The 18,190-nt window shown below is 42.3% G+C and overlaps 1 protein-coding gene across 4 annotated transcripts in view; it reads left to right on the forward strand.

Moving 5' to 3' along the window:
- The first annotated feature begins 9,649 nt into the window (after positions 1–9,649).
- Positions 9,650–18,190, forward strand: part of LOC128700214 (uncharacterized) — a 258,421-nt gene continuing 249,880 nt past the window's right edge. For 3 of the 4 annotated variants that reach the window (XM_070100766.1, XM_070100768.1, XM_070100769.1), the window contains exon 1: positions 9,650–9,843. The gene's annotated coding sequence lies outside the window, so the exon portion shown is untranslated. The remainder of the gene's footprint in view (positions 9,844–18,190) is intronic. The other variant, XM_070100767.1, reaches the window with a different exon arrangement.

Consider the following 18,190-nt stretch of genomic DNA (forward strand, 5'->3'; position numbering starts at 1 on the left):
ACAAAGCTCCTGGAGAGAGAAACGTTGCCGCAGTAATATGTGATGTCCCGTAGCTCGATTGCTAGTGCACTCAGCTCACACACTGAGGTCCGGAGTTCGAATTTCCTCCGGTACGGCTGAAAAACGTTTCCATAAGACACCTGCTGTCCCTGTCCCTATTCACCCATCAGTTTAAAATGGGTACCTGGGTGTTAGTAGACTGGTGTGGGTTGCATCCTGGGACAAAACTGACCTAATTTGCCCGAAATGCTCAGCATAACAAGGGGCTTTCTATATAGTAGTTTGTCATTGATGTACATGCATTTGTAGAAATAAAGATATTATTATTATTATTATTATTATTATTATTATTATTATTATTATTATTATTATTATAATAATAATTATTATTATTATTATTAGTTGCACTTTGTCCTTTTATCTAACTCAACCCTCGCGTAGCTGATGGGTTTTACACCCCATTAAATACCCAACAAATACTATAAATAAATAATAAATATATTATTGCCTCATGATACAATACTTTTTTTTTTGACAAACTGGTGACATTTAATAATTTCCGTAGAAAGCCCCTGGTTATATACAGTATCTCGGGTAACTACCCTAATTTTTAAAGAGGTGGACTGGTAAGCCAGTGGAAGGCCTCAGTCAAACGACCAAAACCTCCAGTTGCAGGTCATCATATTACGAAGACCCGCGTCTTTCCTGACGAACTTATCTAACCTAAGTATAATGCAAGCCTTTATAGCTCACATTGTATTGTATTTATGTCTATTTATCATACATGTGTCCTAAAACAATGACTTTTACCCTTTAAGGGTAATACAAAGCCTGGGCAATGGAGCGGTAGAGCTTAATTAGATTTAATCCAAAGGAAGGCTAGCTCGAGCTCCTTGCATCAAGATCCCTTTAACAGCATCAAGGTACTCTCCTGTCCCTACAATGAAGGGAGAGAACACTATATTTTAGGCTTAAATGTCTACAGAAAACAGAGGAGGCACTGAGTGTATCAGGTTTAGATTAACAGGAAACAGAGGCACTGAGTGTACCAGGCTTAGATTAATAGAAAGCAGAGGAAGCACTGAGGGTACCAGGTTAAGACTAACAGGAAGCACTGAGGGTACCAGGTTAAGATTAACAGGAAGCACTGAGGGTACCAGGTTAAGATTAACAGGAAGCACTGTGAGTACCAGGTTAAGATTAACAGGAAGCACTGAGGGTACCGGTTAAGATTAACAGGAAGCACTGAGGGTACCAGGTTAAGATTAACAGGAAGCACTGAGGGTACCAGGTTAAGATTAACAGGAAGCACTGAGGGTACCAGGTTAAGATTAACAGGAAGCACTGTGAGTACCAGGTTAAGATTAACAGGAAGCACTGAGGGTACCAGGTTAAGATTAACAGGAAGCACTGAGGGTACCAGGTTAAGATTAACAGGAAGCACTGTGAGTACCAGGTTAAGATTAACAGGAAGCACTGAGGGTACCAGGTTAAGATTAACAGGAAGCACTGAGGGTACCAGATTAAGATTAACAGGAAGCACTGTGAGTACCAGGTTAAGATTAACAGGAAGCACTGAGGGTACCAGGTTAAGATTAACAGGAAGCACTGAGGGTACCAGCTTAAGATTAACAGGAAGCACTGAGGGTACCAGGTTAAGATTAACAGGAAGCACTGAGGGTACCAGGTTAAGATTAACAGGAAACATTGAGGGTACCAGGTTAAGATTAACAGGAAGCACTGAGGGTACCGGTTAAGATTAACAGGAAGCACTGAGGGTACCAGGTTAAGATTAACAGGAAGCACTGAGGGTACCAGGTTAAGATTAACAGGAAGCACTGAGGGTACCAGGTTAAGATTAACAGGAAGCACTGTGAGTACCAGGTTAAGATTAACAGGAAGCACTGAGGGTACCAGGTTAAGATTAACAGGAAGCACTGAGGGTACCAGGTTAAGATTAACAGGAAGCACTGAGGGTACCAGGTTAAGATTAACAGGAAGCACTGAGGGTACCAGGTTAAGATTAACAGGAAGCACTGAGGGTACCAGGTTAAGATTAACAGGAAGCACTGAGGGTACCAGGTTAAGATTAACAGGAAGCACTGAGGGTACCAGGTTAAGATTAACAGGAAGCACTGAGGGTACCAGGTTAAGATTAACAGGAAGCACTGAGAGTACCAGGTTAAGATTAACAGGAAGCACTGAGGGTACCAGGTTAAGATTAACAGGAAGCACTGAGGGTACCAGGTTAAGATTAACAGGAAGCACTGAGGGTACCAGGTTAAGATTAACAGGAAGCACTGAGGGTACCAGGTTAAGATTAACAGGAAGCACTGAGGGTACCAGGTTAAGATTAACAGGAAGCACTGAGGGTACCAGATTAAGAACAGATTTAGGTTTTGCCGCCGAAGCTGCTACTTTATTGAGAACCCCATATCCATCTCATGTAATGGTAGGGCAAGATAATATAGACACACAAAAGCCACGGAACTAGGCTTTTGTTATCCACAGGCAAGGATATATGGATGTACAAAAAACCTTGAATACACAAAAGCAGAAGGAATAGACTTTCGTGCACCTACAGTATATGCTTAATAGGCTTTTGTGTACGTATTCTATATGCTGAACAAGAGTATACGAGGCTGAGGGTCATAGTGGTATGGCACTATATGCAGGCTCAAGGAGAGAGGGTGGAGTAGGAAGTGTTATCACTGCCTCATCTGGTCCTCCCATCCAACATCTTAAGCAAGCTGTGAAGTAATCATGGCTGTGTCAGGGCAACTTCAACTACGCATCTGCAAATGCACAACGTTTCCCCTTACTTGTGAGCGAACTTGCGACCATAAGTAAGTTTATTCAGGTATACTACACATATACAGTTACATAGATTATCATACATAGCAACATAGGTGTATAGAACCTAGGATAACTCAAACAATGTTTCAGCAAGTTGCTTATGTTAACTTCATTATTGTTTCGATTAATGCCAATAATTATATAAAAAGATTGTTCTGCTGTGCCTCCGTCTCCAATTAGGCTACAAACCTCTTAAAATCAACATTATTTTTCTAGCATTAGTTCGTATATTTTTAAATGATTTACACGGTTATTTTCCTCACCAGTCACTCGCCCTATTTCGCTAAATGTATTTCGAGCATCTAAAGCTTGGTTAAGTTATTTACGGTTAAGTTAGGCTACGCTACTTATAACAGTAAGCGGTTAATTAACGAGAGGAGTATGTAAATTAGTAGTAACTGTCATGGTCAAGTACATTTGGAACCTGATGCTGATTAATAATAATAATAATAATAATAATAATAATAATAATAATAATAATAATAATAACGTTTTCTACAAGTACATGTATATAGTATACAGGCTTAGCTGATATCAATGACATACTACTATATATAGAAAGTCCCTTGTTATGCTGAGCATTTCGGGCAAATTAGGTCAATTTTGTCCCCAGGATGCGACCCACACCAGTCGGCTAACACCCAGGTACCTATCTACTGCTAGGTGAACCGGGACAGCAGGTGTCTTAAAGTAACACGCCCTAATGTTTGCACCTGTACTGGGGATCGAATCACGCATCTCAATGTGTGAGTTGAGTGCGCTACCAACCGAGCCTATGGTATGTGGTGTGTGGGCTCTCAAAGTTACCCTACTTACCACAGTGGTCTAGGTTCTAGACCATTTACCACAGTCTCGCGCATTAAACTGGTCTCTAGGTTAATGTGCGAAGCTGCACACGTTGCGGCATTAAGAGGTAAGTTTAACCTCGCCCGCATTCCGAAAGCAGAAATGGAAAGCGATCTTGATATACTTTCCCCGTGGCAGCGATGGATGGAATTCAGCCCCACAAATGTAAGGTAATGAAAATTAGGCAAGGCGTAAGAATATGAAGAACATAGTACAGGATCGTGGATTAAAAGCTGTAAAAGTTTACTGAAGAAGGGTCCCAAGGTCAATAAAGTGCCGAGCATATCTCCTTTGTTGCACAGCAACCGAGGGTTCCCTTGATGCGTCACTTTCCCCCGTAAGAGTGAAAGATTTTACTCTCTTACTAAATTCTCCTTTCATTAGTTAAATCAGGTGCTGACCCCCAAACGGATTTAGCGCTTCACCCCCCGAGTATCAATATACTCATCGGTTAAATTTATAGATATCATTTTTGGGAATTAATGCTATTGAAGATATAAATGTTTGACTAACCCAAAAATGGCATAATGTAAGTCTAGATTGGTTTGTTAGATTTGAATCCTGTCTGTTGCACGAGGGTCATTAATAAGAGTTTATTTAGGTAATTAAGAGATAACATGAATGATTTTTTTCACAATCACACACACACACACACACACACACACACACACACACACACACACACACACACACACACACACACACACACACACACACACACACACACACACACACACACACACACACACACACACACACACACACACACACACACACACACACTCACACACACACACACACACACACACACTCACACACACACACACACACACACACTCACACACACACACACACACACACACACACACACACACACACACACACACATACACACACACACACACACACACACACACACACACACACACACACACACACACACACACACACACACACACTCACACACACACACACACTCACACACACATACACACACTCACACACACACACACACACATACACACACACACACAGTGCTGTTTCTGGTATATGTGAACGACATGACGGAAGGAATAGACTCTGAGGTGTCCCTGTTTGCAGATGACGTGAAGTTGATGAGAAGAATTCACTCGATCGAAGACCAGGCAGAACTACAAAGGGATCTGGACAGGCTGCAGACCTGGTCCAGCAATTGGCTCCTGGAGTTCAATCCCACCAAGTGCAAAGTCATGAAGATTGGGAAAGGGCAAAGAAGACCGCAGACGGAGTACAGTCTAGGGGGCCAGAGACTACAAACCTCACTCAAGGAAAAAGATCTTGGGGTGAGTATAACACCAGGCACATCTCCTGAAGCGCACATCAACCAAATAACTGCTGCAGCATATGGGCGCCTGGCAAACCTCAGAACAGCATTCCGACATCTTAATAAGGAATCATTCAGGACCCTGTACACCGTGTACGTTAGGCCCATATTGGAGTATGCGGCACCAGTTTGGAACCCACACCTAGCCAAGCACGTGAAGAAACTAGAGAAAGTGCAAAGGATTGCAACAAGACTAGTCCCAGAGCTAAGAGGTATGTCCTACGAGGAGAGGTTAAGGGAAATCAACCTGACGACACTGGAGGACAGGAGAGATAGGGTTAACATGATAACGACATACAAAATACTGAGAGGAATTGACAAGGTGGACAAAGACAGGATGTTCCAGAGATTGGACACAGTAACAAGGGGACACAGTTGGAAGCTGAAGACACAGATGAATCACAGGGATGTTAGGAAGTATTTCTTCAGCTACAGAGTAGTCAGTAAGTGGAATAGTTTGGGAAGCGATGTAGTGGAGGCAGGATCCATACATAGCTTTAAGCAGAGGTATGATAAAGCTCACGGCTCAGGGAGAGTGATCTAGTAGCGATCAGTGAAGAGGCGGGTCCAGGAGCTCGGACTCAACCCCCGCAACCTCAACTAGGTGAGTACAACTAGGAGAGTACACACACACATGTACACACACACACACACACACACACACACACACACACACACACACACACACACACTCACACACACACACACCAGGAGCTCGGACTCGACCCCCGCAACCTCAACTAGGTGAGTACACACACACACACACACACACACACGGCAAATGTAGTTCCCATTTTCAAAAAAGGAGACAGAAAAGAGGCACTAAACTATAGACCTGTGTCATTGACGTGTATAGTATGCAAAATTATGGAGAAGATTATCAGGAGGAGAGTGGTGGAGCACCTGGAACGGAACAGGAGTATAAATGCCAACCAGCACGGATTCACGGAAGGCAAATCCTGTGTCACAAACCTTCTGGAGTTTTATGATAAAATAACAGAAGTAAGACAAGAGAGAGAGGGGTGGGTTGATTGCATCTTCTTGGACTGCAAGAAGGCCTTTGACACAGTTCCTCACAAGAGATTAGTGCAGAAGCTAGAGCATCAGGCGCATATAACAGGAAGGGCACTGCAATGGATCAGAGAATACCTGACAGGGAGGCAACAACGAGTCATGGTACGTAATGATGTATCACAGTGGGCACCTGTGACGAGCGGGGTCCCACAGGGGTCGTTCCTAGGACCAGTGCTATTTTTGGTATATGTGAACGACATGACGGAAGGGTTAGACTCAGAAGTGTCCCTGTTTGCAGATGATGTGAAGTTAATGAGGAGAATTAAATCTGATGAGGACCAGGCAGGACTTCAAAGAGACCTGGACAGACTGGACACCTGGTCCAGCAAATGGCTTCTCGAATTTAATCCTGCCAAATGCAAAGTCATGAAGATAGGGGAAGGGCACAGAAGACCACAGACAGAGTATAGGCTAGGTGGCCAAAGACTGCAAACCTCACTCAAGGAGAAAGATCTTGGGGTGAGTATAACACCGAGCATGTCTCCGGAAGCACACATCAATCAGATAACTGCTGCAGCATATGGGCGCCTGGCAAACCTGAGAACAGCATTCCGATACCTTAGTAAGGAATCATTCAAGACACTGTACACCGTGTATGTCAGGCCCATACTGGAGTATGCAGCACCTGTTTGGAACCCGCACTTGATAAAGCACGTCAAGAAACTAGAGAAAGTACAAAGGTTTGCAACAAGGTTAGTTCCAGAGCTAAGGGGAATGTCCTATGAAGAAAGATTAAGGGAAATCGGCCTGACGACACTGGAGGACAGGAGGGTCAGGGGAGACATGATAACGACATATAAAATACTGCGTGGAATAGACAAGGTGGACAAGGACAGGATGTTCCAGGGAGGGGACATAGAAACAAGAGGCCACAATTGGAAGTTGAAGACACAAATGAGTCAGAGAGATAGTAGGAAGTATTTCTTCAGTCATAGAGTTGTAAGGCAGTGGAATAGCCTAGAAAATGACGTAGTGGAGGCAGGAACCATACACAGTTTTAAGACGAGGTTTGATAAAGCTCATGGAGCGGGGAGAGAGAGGGCCTAGTAGCAACCGGTGAAGAGGCGGGGCCAGGAGCTAGGACTCGACCCCTGCAACCACAAATAGGTGAATACACACACACACACACACTCACACACACACACACACACACACACACACACACACACACACACACACACACACACACACACTAGAGTTTTATGACAAGGTGACAGAAGTAAGACAAGAGAGAGAGGGGTGGATCGACTGCATTTTTTTGGACTGCAAGAAGGCCTTCGACACAGTTCCTCACAAGAGGTTACTGCAAAAGCTAGAGAATCAGGCACACATAACAGGAAAGGCACTGCAATGGATCAGAGAATACCTGACAGGGAGGCAACAACGAGTCATGGTACGTGACGAGGTGTCAGAGTGGGCGCCTGTGACAAGCGGGGTTCCACAGGGGTCAGTCCTAGGACCTGTGCTGTTCTTGGTATATGTGAACGACATAACGGAAGGGATAGACTCAGAAGTGTCCTTGTTTGCAGATGACGTGAAGTTAATGAGAAGAATCAAATCGGATGAGGATCAGGCAGGACTACAAAGAGACCTGGACAGGCTACAAGCCTGGTCCAGCAACTGGCTCCTTGAGTTTAACCCTGCCAAATGCAAAGTCATGAAGATTGGGGAAGGGCAAAGAAGACCGCAGACACAATATAGTTTAGATGGCCAAAGTCTGCAAACCTCACTCAAGGAAAAAGATCTGGGGGTGAGTATAACACCGAGCATATCTCCTGAGGCGCACATCAATCAGATAACTGCTGCAGCATACGGGCGCCTGGCAAACCTACGGATAGCGTTCCGATACCTCAGTAAGGATTCGTTCAAGACTCTGTATACCATTTACGTCAGGCCCATACTGGAGTATGCAGCACCAGTTTGGAATCCACACCTAGTCAAGCACGTCAAGAAATTAGAGAAAGTGCAAAGGTTTGCAACAAGACTAGTCCCAGAGCTACGGGGATTGTCCTATGAAGAAAGGTGAGGGAAATCGGCCTGACGACACTGGAGGCCAGGAGGGTCAGGGGAGACATGATAACGACATGTAAAATACTGCGCTGAATAGACGAGGTGGACAAAGATGGGATGTTCCAGAGAAGGGACACAGACACAAGAGGTCACAATTGGAAGTTGAAGACTCAGATGAATCAAAGGGATGTTAGGAAGTATTTCTTCAGTCATAGAGTAGTCAAGCCGTGGAATAGCCTAGAAAGTGAAGTAGTGGAGGCGGGAACCATACATAGTTTTAAGGCGAGGTATGATAAAGCTCATGGAGCAGGAAGAGAGAGGACCTAGTAGCAATCAGTGAAGAGGCGGGGCCAGGATCTATGAATCGACCCCTGCAACCACAAATAGGTGAGTACAAATAGGTGAGTACATATATATAGCCAGAGATAGAGACAGTTCCATAGTTGCACTTTGTACATCTTGAATGAAAAAACTGCATTTAAAATACGGTTTACAGCACACACTTTTCGGTATTTTGTGTTAATAGTCTATTATAGGCTGAGAGGTTAATCACCTCCGTGACTGGAACAAAACACAAATAACTCGCACATAGAGAGGAGTTTACGACGACGTTTCGGTCCGACTTATACCATTTACAAAGTCACTTCGTCGTAAGCTCCTCTCTCCTATGTGTGGCTTATTTATATATAATCACGTTCAAATACTTCAAGTCTTCTGCCGTTTTCGAAAGATTCATCAAGGCTGAAGGACTGATGACGTCAAACTACCCCACAGTTAATGGTCTAAGTCAGACTGGAAGGTTACCATAAGTTCCAGTCTCCTGTGTGCGGGTTATTTGTGTATTGTTATGTCTTCCAACATCACCAAGATCATTCTCTGTATTGGATTAATAAACCTGGCTGGAGAAACGTCTTCACAATTAAGATATGCAAGAGTTGCATATGTGTCTTATTCACATATCTTTCAGTGTAAATACCATGTGGTCAGATCTGTTTGTGTCTTGATAAAGTCCACTGTGTGGGCGAAACGTTGTTAATAAAGGATCACATTATACTGCTTGTGTTTATTTTTCCATTGTGTCGGTTTAATTGGGATGGTTTAACTGGATGGTTTAACTGGGTTATTATGAAGCTTAGGAGCTACACAAGGTCATCAAGGCTGTTTATAACGTATCCACCATCAGTCAGGTAAGTATATTCAAGTACAGGTACACATAAATACAGTTACATAAATTATCATACATACCAGTATATGTGTAGATTATCCAGGATAACCCAAAGTCTAAGTGACTTTTTTCCATTGGGATACTTTAACCCTTAAAATAGGGATTATAGTAAAATCTCAGTGTATATACAAATTGGGGATGACACACCTTTCAGTGTATATAAATCCCGTGCCCCCTGTGGTAAATCCTCCAGGAAGGTTAGTTGCACAGGGTGGCAACAGATGGCAGGGGGGCGGCCGCTGGAAAGTGGGTGACCATAAGAGAAGTTCAGTACCACCCGGGCGTCCGCGGTGATGGTAGCTCAATAGAGGGGTGTGTGCGTCCTCACGCATCCCACTCCATCCTATGACACTTTTTCGCAATTACTGTTGGATTTATTGACTCGAACTTTAGTGTCAGTATCGAGAATAGAAGTGGGAGAGAGCTCTAGCCCGCAGGTGAGCTGAGGAAGGCTGTCGTATGCGTAGAGGTAAGCTCTTACGAATTATACATTTAAGAACACATGGTCACTGGCGAAGAGCTTTATTCCCAAGGAACAAATACTTTATTGATTTATTCTAACGATTTTAGCATGCCTTTGTTATGATTTATTTCAGTATTTTTATTTAATTTGTGTAAATACATTTTTATTCTGATTTCTTCTTGTGTGTATTATAATGTAATGTCATATTGCTTGACAGGGAAGTTAGATAATTGTTATCTTGATTGTTGCTCGTGTGTGTTGCCTGCTTTTGTATGCAGTGAAGGTTATTAAAAACCACCGTGCATACTAACAGAGTTTTTTATATGATTGAAGCTTCCTTTGTAGTGAACTCGGATAAATATTCGTTTGTATCGGCTCCTTTTCGTCAGTCGTTTCTTTATTAGTTGCAGTTATAGTTTGGTCTGCAGTTCATGATGTATGTTTATCTTACCTGGAGTTTACCTGGGGAGGGTTTCGGGGGTCAACGCCCCCGCGGCCCGGTCTGAGACCAGGCCTCATGGTGGATCAGGGTCTGATCAACCAGGCTGTTACTGCTGTCAGTATAAAACAAAAAATGGTTTTCGACTCTGACGATTTCTGCCATTAATTATAGCCTGAATTGTAAAAATTAAGTTACTTTTAAGGTAGCATTTTGGTGCGTCAATGGCATAAAACGTAACCACGGGAAACCTGAAGTAACTTATCCTTAAAACTATCATCGTGTCCGGCACGGAACTACTCACAACCAAATAAATTACTATTTTCCGCAATATCTTTCAAAATAACAATTTACACGAGAAGTACTTAGTTATTCCGTGATGTACATATGTTGCATGTATTGTAAAATGTAAACTAATGGCCAAGTTATGCCGAGTAGGTGTTGTTAACTATAGCCAAAAATGGACTACTTGAAGATTCTTTCCCCATGGAAAGTAGTTTGCTAAATTTGTACAAGTTTTGTATACCCCATTCTTTTTTTTTTTTTTTTAGTGTTGCGAACCTGACTGATCAAAGGCCGGGAGAGGGAGGTGATAGTAGGTGGCAATTCTTTGGTCCTTTTTTCTCAAGTTTTCTGATGTGTTTCAGATGGTTCTTGTAGGCTGGCAGTGGACACTCCAGTGTGAGCCTCTCTTACCCGGTGTGCAGTAACACGAGTAAATCTTTTTATATTTCCTGCTGTCTTGACTGTTTATGTGAGCCTCAAGCAAAAGTTATTTTTCTGTCAACCAATAAGTTATTATTACTATATTCATGGGGAAGCTCTAAACCCGCAGTAGTCATGGAGAGCCTGGGGCAAGGGAGGGAATCGAGTTTGATGCAAGGTTGAGAACAGCTCATATTCCTTGGATCAAGATCCCTTTCCTCGCATTAGAGCCCCCATCCCTCAGAAGGTTCTTCTTGACCCTTGTAGTTGTTCCTGTTGTTTGGTAACTACTCACCTCCTTGTTTCTTTCTCATCACCTTGCACTTATCAGGCTTTAATTGATGCAAACACTTAATGGGCCATAATTGCAGCCTGTCCTTATCATCGTGAAGATTTTTACTTTTTTGTTTTTAATTTATATTTTCATGAACTTCGAATCATCTGCAAACATGGGCAATGATTCGATCTCTTGAGGCAGGTTGTTCACATGTATTAAGAACAGTAATGGTCCGAGAACTGAGCCCTTGAGAAACTCCAGTTATTACTTTCACTAAGATCCACATCTTCCCTTCCTCCCTTCCCCCCTAAAGGGAGGTACCTAGATGCCGGTGAGGGGCTCTTGATGAAAAACACTGGGCCTATCCTCTCCTTCCTTGGATCGAACCTGTCTTGTGTTTGTCAAGTTCTCTTCATATCCAGAAGAATGCTTCTTCTAATATCCCAGGCTGCTTTTTTCAATGTGTGTGGGGGGAGGGCATTGATCAAAACTCCAAACACTCCACCATCCTTTCTGTATTACCGCCAGTCCGTCATGGAACTCATCTTCTACATCCGTATTTTTGATATGTTTTTAATATATTTTCCAGGGGGTCTGTTAGCCAGTTTCTTAAAATGTTCTCCATCAATTACAGGATAGGCATTTCGTTGACACCGGGCTGTATTTTAGGACTTTCCGCCTACTCTCTTCAATATCATTATTATATCAGGCTTCTGGAGACATTTCTTTACCTACACTTGTGTTATCACTATAGGCTTCTCTCCACTAAATATTTTTTTCACCACTAGAGGCCTCTTGTCACTTCTGTAGGTTTTTCACCACTATTATGCTTCGGTTTCTCCAATAATGTGCTACATCTTCCAGGTCTGGTAACCAAGTTGCAAAAAACTTTCCCGAATCTCTTATTGGATTCATCCCTCCAAAGAGGTGCCTTGATGCTAGTGAAGAACTCTTGATCCAAGGAACTGGGGCTATTTTTCCTTTCCTCGCATCAAACCTGATTACCTGCCAGATTGGCACTTACACATTTTAATAATAATTCCAGCCTTCCTCTAAATAGGATGTACCAATGTAGTAAGTTTGAAACCGATCAGAAGAAGCTTTCTCAAGTTGTCGCACGAAAGCCAAACCCGAGAATGCTTTTTATAAAACTGACCAGAGGCTATCTCTACATGCTATCGTTTAAAATATTTATAGATGGGGTTGAAAGAGAAGCGAATGCTAGGGTGTTGGGGGGGAGTTGTGGGAACAAACGATAACGAATTTGATACCTAGTGAGAGGTGTGACAGCTGGCCTTTGCAGATGGCACTGATATGTGCCTAGTTACAGCACTTTTGCACTAATAATTTTAAGCCTGTTGGACGAGGCTTTCGGAAATTGCAGATGAAAAGTTTGGAGGAAGTTATAAAATCAGACAGAAGCGCTAGACCCGTAGAAGTCACAGCGCCCAGGAGGCAATCAAGCTTGATCTGAGGAAGGGGAGGGCAGTTCTAATTCCTTGAATCAAGAGCCTTCACCAACATGAGGGCTGGTTATTATTATCACGGGAGCGCTGAACCTTTGAGATTACATAGCGCCTGTGGGGGAGGGAGGGTTGGAAGGCATTCAGGCTTAATTCAAGGAATTGGAGCATCGATCCAATTCCTTAGATCAAGATACCTTAACCAGCATCAAGGAACCTCCATTGAAGGGATCAAGGCTGATACAAACAGCCTCCTTTTCCGTCCAGTACGCTCGTTCTGGGGATACCTGGTGAGCTCTGGGTTCCACTCTTACTCATGTTCCACATTCCTTTCTCGGTTCTCTATGCCAGCCTTTCGCTTTCTCAGAAGTATGCTGAAGGGGTTATCCTTGTTTTTATGGTCCCTCTCCTTTTAGGATGGTTGAATTTTTCGGTTGCCTCTTTGTGTGAGGTATTTAATCATCCCCTACTGCTCACTTCCCATTAATCTCTCTTCCAATCTATTTCGGCTAGGGATTCCTGGGATGGTGATGGCTCCAGCTGTTGCCCCAATCATGTGTCTATAATTACGTATCCCCCGATAGGGGATACCTATCACCCAGTAGGGGATATTTATCCCTAACAGGGAACACTTATGGCTCTTATCAGAATTTTTGTCTATATTATTACTTTTCGCAAGTGTTACCTGTGATGTAAACTGGTACGTGCATTGGGATATACAGATATAAATTTACTTGTTCTGCTTACCACAGTGCTGTATGACCCTTGTGGGTTTAGCACTTTGTTTTGATTGTATTAATAATAACTACTTCCACAGTAAGCAAAAATAATTATGAAAATGCTTAATGACCCACACAGACAGGGTTTCAGACTATTATTTTTTTCCACTTGAACCAATTATTTATGTGTCATTGTTCCCAGTTTTCACGAAGAAATTCCAAAATTTTAATACCGCGAAAGCAGCAGAAAAATATCGGTAATATATTCACTCATTTCTTCGATTGAAAAAAAAAATTACTTTCACCAGATACCAAAATACTTGGGTGAATGCCATACCATGACAACACAAAAAAAAAAAAGCGCAATATATAACACTGAGACATAATGAGAACTTTACCTGCCAGCAGTGTTCGGCATTGAACCTCTCCCTGACTTGTCTTGGGGCACTTTTTCCCTCCTCGACTGTGCAATCAGAATGTTTATTAGGTCAAAACAATTTTATGGTTGAGGTGTGTATAACCCAAGTGTCGGATAATAATAACCTGACACCGAGATTACTTATGGTTGAGATGTATAAACCCGGGTGTCAACCAGTAACCTGACACCGAGATTACTTATGGTTGAGATGTATAAACCCGGGTGTCAACCAGTAACCTGACACTGAGATTACTTATGGTTGAGATGTATAAACCCGGGTGTCAACCAGTAACCTGACACCGAGATTACTTATGGTTGAGATGTATAAACCCGGGTTTCAACCAGTAACCTGACACTGAGATTACTTATGGTTGAGATGTATAAACCCAGGTGTCAACCAGTAACCTGACACCGAGATTACTTATGGTTGAGGTGCATAAACCCAGGTGTCAACCAGTAACCTGACACAGATTACTTATGGTTGAGATGTATAAACCCGGGTGTCAACCAGTAACCTGACACTGAGATTACTTATGGTTGAGATGTATAAACCCGGGTGTCAACCAGTAACCTGACACCGAGATTACTTATGGTTGAGATGTATAAACCCAGGTGTCAACCAGTAACCTGACACTGAGATTACTTATGGTTGAGATGTATAAACCCAGGTGTCAACCAGTAACCTGACACTGAGATTACTTATGGTTGAGATGTATAAACCCGGGTGTCAACCAGTAACCTGACACTGAGATTACTTATGGATGAGGTGCATAAACCCAGGTGTCAACCAGTAACCTGACACTGAGATTACTTATGGTTGAGATGTATAAACCCGGGTGTCAACCAGTAACCTGACACCGAGATTACTTATGGTTGAGATGTATAAACCCGGGTGTCAACCAGTAACCTGACACTGAGATTACTTATGGTTGAGATGTATAAACCCGGGTGTCAACCAGTAACCTGACACCGAGATTACTTATGGTTGAGATGTATAAACCCAGGTGTCAACCAGTAACCTGACACTGAGATTACTTATGGTTGAGATGTATAAACCCGGGTGTCAACCAGTAACCTGACACTGAGATTACTTATGGTTGAGATGTATAAACCCAGGTGTCAACCAGTAACCTGACACTGAGATTACTTATGGATGAGGTGCATAAACCCAAGTGTCAACCAGTAACCTGACACTGAGATTACTTATGGTTGAGATGTATAAACCCGGGTGTCAACCAGTAACCTGACACTGAGATTACTTATGGATGAGGTGCATAAACCCAGGTGTCAACCAGTAACCTGACACTGAGATTACTTATGGTTGAGATGTATAAACCCAGGTGCCATCCAGTAACCTGACACTGAGATTACTTATGGTTGAGATGTATAAACCTAGGTGTCAACCAGTAACCTGACACTGAGATTACTTATGGTTGAGATGTATAAACCTAGGTGTCAACCAGTAACCTGACACTGAGTTTACTTATGGTTGAGGTGTGTATAACTCAGGTGTCAACCAATAACTTGACACAAGGATTACTTATGGTTGAGGTGTATAATCCAGATGTCAATCAATAACCTGCCACCAAGATTATTTTGCACTTGGCCGACATAGATCCACTTGAGGTCACGTTGTGCCTCATTTGACAAAATTGGCGGGAAACTCGTCATTCCGGTCACCGCCGCCAGGGGGAACAGGTGGTTTGCGCGGGAGTTGTTTACTTTTAATGGATGTCTTAACTAAATTGTTGATTCTTGCACTAACCTTATCAGATGATTTATATATCAAGATAACTACACGATGTGCTGAATATAATGGCTTTGGGTGTGCCTGAAAAATTAGATGAATTCTTTAATTTTTTTTATATTTTTACGTCCATTGTATTATATATATATATATATATATATATATATATATATATATATATATATATACATATATGTATATATATACATATATATATATTATATATATATTATATATATATATATATAATATATATATATATATATATATATATATATATATATATATATATATATATATATATATATATATATATATATATATATATATATATATATATATATATATATATATATATATATATATATATATATATAATGTGCCGATAGGTAAAATTGGCATCGACACCATGCCCAGCCCTTCTAGGGTAGGATAGGTGCCTGAGCCAGAGCTTGCAGCTCACAAGACTGTCATTCCCATTAGCCCCCTTGGGGCGGGGATGGCAGACCAGAGAGGCCTAGCTTGTGGCTAGGCCTGGGGACAGTTGGTCCCAAAGATGAGGAGGTACTTGTGCCTCCTCCCATGGGAGACTTAGGTCTCAGACACTCCCTAAAGAGGGAGCCAAAGCCGGGCCACCACTTGGAAAAGGCCCGGGCCGGGAGAATACCGGCGAATCTTTAATAATAATAATATATATATATATATATATATATATATATATATATATATATATATATATATATATATATATATATTCATTTACCAAGCTCAGGCAGGCCAGGATTCGACTCCACGACACATTGTCCCGCCTCAAGAGACAACACAACGTACGTGTCACCCTATCTACCCCGCCATCGATCCTACAAACATGAGCCTAGCGAACTAGACTTTGTAGGATGGATGGCGGGATAATGTGTCGTGGGGTCGAATCCTGGCCTGCCACAGTTTGGTAAATGATTCAATACCACATGTTTGGTCTTGTGCAGTGTTCCTGCTTACTTATGTTCTTATGTCAAGGCTACGGAGTTAGTAATCTGAATGAAGTCTCAACTACTCACCGAGCTATGCGAGAGTAGACGCACATGATCAGGTAGACAGAAGAGTGTGTCCCACCTCAAAGCAGGTATTCAACTTAGATTATCCAACGTGTATATGACTTATTCAAGACAAACTCATTATTAACATTGAAGAGATATCGCGAGTAATGCTATCAGTGGTAAATTAGACGCATGTGCAACTCATGTCGGTTCTCTGAACCATTTATCTACAATGCTATAAGTCTTGTACTGCGCGAGCACGCACTAGAGGTCACCCGGGTCGTAAGAATTTGGGTGTTGAACCAATAAATAGGCAAAAAATGTATGCGAGTGCGTGTATTATACACAGTTGTCAACGAGTGTATGTGTAGCTGCCTAGTATAATTGTGTGATAGTTATTGCTATGCTGTATCCCAGAATAATACACATACACTGAGAAGTTTTATATGTGTATACAGTTTAAGGTGTACAGCTCTTCGTATCTTTGTCCTTCTCACCTTATAGTTTTTCTCTATAATACCCAATTTTATCTTTACCTGAAACAATAATTCTTTTCAGTGTTAACTGCCATAATTTTCATTCAAGCTGGAGAATGTCATTGAGAGATCACGAAAGCACATGGATTTTAAAATATTTTCACTTGGATTAAGTGCTTGTGGGCTATTTATTTATTTATTTATTTATTTATTTAGTAATTTTAGCATACATACAGAGGTACAAAAATACAGGTAAGAGCAGCATGCCAAAGCCACTTATATGCATAGCATTACGGGCTGATGCAGTAAAGGTCATAGCTTGAGCATCGTGGATAACAGTGAACACAATCTTCCTTGTGGTAATGTTAGATCTAGACTGACCTGGTTACCACGGGCAAGGTCACTTCTGTGACACCACAAGCTTTGTCCTTCCCAGTGACAGTGTTCCTGGGAGTCCTTCACACACACACACACACACACACACACACACACACACACACACACACACACACACACACACACACACACACACACACACGCGCGCGCGACATGGGTCCAGCCTACACTAGACTGGCAAAGTGATTAATCAACATGGTTTCCACCGATTCTGTACTAAACCTTATCTAGTGCATAAACTGGAAAATCTTGCATTAGTAACGTTATTAATATTATTATTTTATGGGGAAGCCCTTAAACAGAAAGGGTCATACATCACAGTGTTGATGTCAAAGTACAGTGTTGATGTTAAAGTACAGTGTTGATGTTAAAGTACAGTGTTGATGTCACACTCCTTACCTGGAATTACCTTCAAAGTTTGCCCCGTTGAGACGAAATACTGCAGCCCATCTTCAGATCACCTCTTGTCTTCGCTAGGTCACTAATGGCTGCGATTAGCGCACGGTGGCCTGGTGGCTAAAGCTCCCGCTTCACACACGGAGGGCCCGGGTTCGATTCCCGGCGGGTGGAAACATTCGACACGTTTCCTTACACCTGTTGTCCTGTTCACCTAGCAGCAAATAGGTACCTGGGTGTTAGTCGACTGGTGTGGGTCGCATCCTGGGGGACAAGATTA

Source organism: Cherax quadricarinatus, chromosome 74 (genome assembly GCF_038502225.1).
Source record: "Cherax quadricarinatus isolate ZL_2023a chromosome 74, ASM3850222v1, whole genome shotgun sequence".
NCBI lineage: Eukaryota > Metazoa > Arthropoda > Malacostraca > Decapoda > Parastacidae > Cherax > Cherax quadricarinatus.